The sequence below is a fragment of the Rhincodon typus genome, unplaced genomic scaffold, assembly GCF_021869965.1.
Source record: "Rhincodon typus isolate 14 unplaced genomic scaffold, sRhiTyp1.1 hic_rhity00009597, whole genome shotgun sequence".
Taxonomy (NCBI): Eukaryota; Metazoa; Chordata; class Chondrichthyes; order Orectolobiformes; family Rhincodontidae; genus Rhincodon; species Rhincodon typus.
Window position 1 is genome coordinate 1 of NW_025975235.1, and position 5,446 is coordinate 5,446.

Genomic DNA, 5,446 nt, shown 5'->3' on the forward strand with positions numbered 1-5,446 from the left:
GAGAGAGAGAGACGGTGCTTCAGTCTGTTCCATTAGAGAGAGAGAGAGACGGTGGTTTTGTCAGATCCTTTAGAGAGAGAGAGAGAGAGTGAGAGATGGTGCTTCAGTCTAATCCATTAGAGAAAGACAGGCAGACGGTGCTTCAGTCTGATCCATTGGAGAGAAAGAGATGGTGCTTCAGTCTGATCCATCAGAGAGAGAGAGAGACGGTGCTCCAGTTTGATCCATTAGAGAGAGAGAGAGACGGTGCTCCAGTTTGATCCATTAGAGAGAGAGAGAGACGGTGCTCCATTTTGATCCATTAGTGAGAGAGAGGGACGTTGCTTCAGTCTGATCCACTGGAGAGAGAGAGAGACGGTGCTTCTCTCGGGACATTATACCTGTAATTACATCTTCTTTTCTCACAATGTGAATAATCTTCCTGTTCAATGGTTGTAACAAAAGACTTCATTGGAATACTCTCTTGTTCTGATTTTGATTCTGTTTGATGAAGGCCAGTGGATTATGATTGTTGTATTTATTCATTCACGGGATGAGGGTGTCGCTGTCTGGGTCAGCATTTAATGCCCGTCCCTAATTGCACAGAGGGCAGTTAAGAGTCAACCACATTGCTGTGGGGCTGGAGTCGCATGTAGGCCAGACCAAGTGAGGGTGGCAGTTAAATTAATGTTTCCTTGTTACTGTGGCGGACACAGACTTCAAAGTTTTAAAGAACCAACAACACTCCCAAAGTCCCTTTTCCCGCAGTGCAGTCCTACTCCTGCTCCTGCTTTAGTTTCTTTGAGAAATCCCCCAGTCGCTTCTCGATTCCCAATTCCTTATCCTGGAACAAGACAGCACCCAGCCCCATGTCGACAGCACCCAGCCCCATGTCCCCCGCACCAATCACTGTTTGGAAAGGTCAGGGATGACCAACACTGACTCAGTTATTCAGATTAGTTTCAGTTTTTCATGTGCACAATTTTGTTTCTTTAACACTTTCGTTAAAGGTACAGCGATCACACTGAAATTACACACACATTTCCAGCAAAACCCACACATTCCTAAACATCTCATGATTTCTTGTTTATTTTTAGTAACAAGAAATTCCATTAAAACCTCAACTTGAAATGACCTTGTCAATATTTGTCCTTGTCTTACAGTATGCCCGAGGTACATACTCGTGCTTTTCAAAATTCACTTTTGGCCAACTTTATCACAAATGCAGTGAAATGTAATTGCTTAAACATGTCTTTGACTTGTCCCACGTGTTCCTCTTATGTGCTCCCATCAGCAACTGCATCATCCAAATACACAGTTATAGACCTTAGCTCCACCTTGATTCATAAATCTCTGGAATGATGCTGGTCTGATGTCTCTAATCCATATTGCATTACCTGACACTGATATAGCCCAAAACTAGTGTGACAAAACTGAATGTCTCTTTAATCCTTGATCTTAATGGCACTTGCCAGAACCCCCTTCAATAGACCAATCTTAGAAAGCAATGAGGCACTGTTAGGCCTCACAGCACAGCCTTCCAACTTTGGAAGTGGGTACAAGTCAGTGTCAGTGACTGCATTCACCTTTCTATAATCTACACAGAGTCTCATTAATCAATCCGTTTTAGGAACTAACATAGCCAGTGAACTCCAGCTGCTTTGACCACGTTTGTTCAAGTGGTTTTCCGACATGTCCCGAATCTCTGTTTCCTCCTGAGCTTGTTTCTGCAGGTCTAAATCAATAAGGATGCTGTATTCTCACTCCTGGCTCTCCTATATCTGTATCATGTCTCTCTGATGTCATACATCCAGGTATATCTCTGCAGATTCCCGCCTAGTTCCTCTGTAACTTTACCCGATCGTCTCATAGTCCTTTCTCTAAATGTGAGAACACAGTGTCCCAATCTCTCTGTTAGTCAGTCAAATTGTAGGAGGTTCACACTGAGAATTATCTGTCCTTCCACCTCACTCTTATTGTTTCTACCTTCTCATAGCAGCTGACAGACTTGTTCCTCCTCCTCCTCTTTCCTACAATGATACCTTTCCAGCATGTTTATGTGATAGAACCGATTCCGCTTCCCACAATCGGGAGTATTTCTCAGGCAGTCACTTTACTAATTCTCCACCCTCCTTTATATGGTCCCCACTGAATCTCACTATCAGTCACCCTGTAAAGGCAGCGATACCATTACTTCATCTCTCACTTCCAGCATACTCGTTGCTGAATGCTTATCTGCTCAGTCTTTCATTTTTGCCGGTGAGATTTTTAAATATTCCTCCATGCTCGGCCAAATGGTTTTCACAAACTGCTGCAGGGATCAAATTTGCTGTTCTGATGAAAAGCTGAGGTTTTCCTCCCACCTGACACGTATGATATGGTTTACCGAGCGATACAACATCTCTCTGAAGGCTCGGTCTGTGTAAAACCCCTGTCTGTGTTTTCTGTTTTCCTACATGCCCTGCCAGTGGAACTTCAGTGTTCCACTCCCAATATCCCTGATATCTGGGCAGCACCACTAGACCATGAGACGTCGGAGGCCATTCTGCCCATTGAGTCTGCGTCACCACTCAATAAGGTCATGGCTGATGTGATAATCTACCTTCCTGCCTTTTCCCCATCCCCCTCACTGATTAAAAATCTGTCTGTCTCAGCCTTGAATATACTGAATGACCCAGCTTCGACAGCCCTGTGTGGTGAAGAATTCCACAGATTCACTCCCCTCGGAGAGAAGGGATTCCTCCTCATTCTCCGTCTTCAATGTGTGACCCCTTAATCTGAGATTATACCCCGTGGTCCTAGACTCTCCCACACGGGGAAACAACCTTTCTATATCTCCCCTGTCAAGTCTCCTAAGAATCTTATGTTTCAATAAGGTCACCTCTTATTCTTCTAAACTCCAATGTCTCCTCATCAGACACTCCCTCATACCTGAGATCAGCTGAGTGAACTTTCTGTGGACTGCCTCCAATACCAGCTATATCCTTCCTTAAACTGTTCCAATTGTGGTCTGAATAGTGCCTTGCATAGTTTTAGCAAAACCACCTGACTTCTATAAGAAACAAAAACAGAAATTGCTGGAAAGGCTCAGCATCTGTGGATGAAAACAGTTTCTGCTCCAGTAACTGATGGTAGCTAGGAAAATGTTGGTTTTTATGCAGAAGATAGGGTTGGGAGAGGAGGTAAGGAGTAAACAATAGGTGGGGATAGAGCCCAAAGAGAGAGAAGAATAGTTGGATAGACAAAGGAGTGGATAACGGTCAACCTGGGAGAATGAATGGCTGCTAATGGGGACTGTTAGTGGCTAACAGTGGGTTGTGTTAATAGCAGACCATGGGATAGCAAGGCCTGGTGTGTGTGTTTGTGTGTATTGGGTGGGGGTGGGGGAGAACATGGGGGTGTTGGGATAAGGACATAGGAGAATGTGCCTCAAGTCCTAAGATTATTCAACTTGATATTGAGTCTGGAGGGCTGTAGGGTCCCCAAGCGGAAAATGAGTTGTTGTTCTTCCAGCTTGCGCTGAGCTTCGCTGGGACACTGCGCAAGCCGGAGACAGAGATGTTGACCAGGGAGCAGGGTGGTGTGTTAAAGTGGCAGGCAATGGGTAGCTCAGGGTGTTTTTTGCGAGCAGAACGGAGATGTTCTGTGAAGCAGTTACTCAGTCTACGCTTCGTTTCCCCAATGTAGAGAGACCACATTGTGAGCAGCAAATGCAGTAGACTAGATTCTGGGAAGTGCAGGTGAAGTGTTGCTTCACCTGGAAGGTATGTTTGGGCCCTTGGATACTGGGGAGGGAGGAGGTAAATGGGCAGGTGTTGTACCTTCGCCTGTTACAGGGGAAGGTGCCGTAGGGCTGTGGGGAGGTGTTGGGGGTGAAGGAAGTGTGGACCAGGGTGTCCCGGAGGGAATGGTCCCTGCGGAAGGCGGACAAGGGAGGGGAGGGGAATGTATGTCTGGTGCTGGTATCTTGCTGGAGGTGGTGGAAATGGCGTCTGATGATCTTCTGGATGTGGATACTGGTGGGATGGTAGGTAAGGACAAGGGGAACCCTATTGCTGTTGCGGGAGGGAAGAGAAGGGGTGAGGGCGGAAGTGCGGGAGATGGGTCGGACCTGGTTGGGGGCCCTGTCGACAACGGAGCTGGGGAATCGTCGGTTGAGGAAGAAGGTGGACATTTCGGAGGCTCCCTTCTCGAAGTTGGCCTCATCTGAACATATGCGACGGAGACAGAGGAACTGAGAGAATGGGATGGAGTCTTTACAGGAAGTGGGGTGTGAGGATGTATAGTCCAGGTAGCTGTGGGAGTCGGTGGGTTTGTAATGGATATTAGTGGCCAGTCTATCCCCAGAAATGGAAACAGAAATGTTGAGGAAGGGAAGGGAGGAGTCAGAGTTAGACCAGGTGAAAGTGAGGGCAGGGTGGAAATTGGAAATGAAATTCATAAACTATTCTAATTCCAGACGAGAGAGGGAAGCAGCACCGATGATGCCATCGATGTATCAGAGAAAGAGTTGTGGGTGGGGACTGGAACAAGGAATGTTCCACAAGAGACAGGCATAACTGGGGCCCATGTGGGTACCCATGGCAACCCCTCTGACTCCCAGACACTTCTGTTCTGTGGCTTTCTGCAGTCTTGCTCCATTTAAATAATATTCAGTTCCTCTATTCTTCCTGCCAAAGTGCATAACCTCACATTCCCCTAGGTATTAGCTCACTCCAGTTCCTGGTCTGCCAGCTAAAGCAAGTCCTCAGTTGCTTACAGTGCCATGTTATAAACACCGATACCCTGTATAACTGAGGTGTAACCTCCCTACTCTTGTATTCAATTACCCCCTCACCATAAACCAGCACATAGAATCCCTACAGTGTAGAAAGATGTCATTCAGCCCATCGAGGCTGCCTGACCCTCACCTAAACTCATCACCTGCCCCCCACCCACATGACCCCCACATTTCTCCTCTGACCAATCCACCCTAACCTGCACATCTTCGGACTGTGGGAGGAAACCGGAGCACCCGGAGGAAACCCACACAGACATGGGGAGAATGTGCAAACTCCACACATACAGTTGCCTGAGGGAATTGAACCCGGGTCCCTGGTGCTATGAGGCTGCAGTGTTAACCACTGAGAAACTGCACCTTGGAACTCCCTGAGCTTTCCAGATGACTGACTGTGCCTGCACACTAACATTTAGTGATGCATGCTTTAGGACACACAGATCTGTCTGTACCTCTGAGCTCTGTAGCCTCTCAGCATTTAGATTTTCAGCTGGTGTGTGCGCTTCCTGAACCAGGTACAGGAATGTTGGACTCTGGAACCTCCAGTGTTTCAGATCTTTGCTGTCTGCTCATGTGCAAACCATTCTCCATTGGGTGGCTTGAACCTCCCTCCCTCCCTCCCTCCCTCACTCACTCACTCTCACTCTCTCTCTCCCCCCCCCCTCCCCCCCCCCCCCCCCCCCCCCCCCC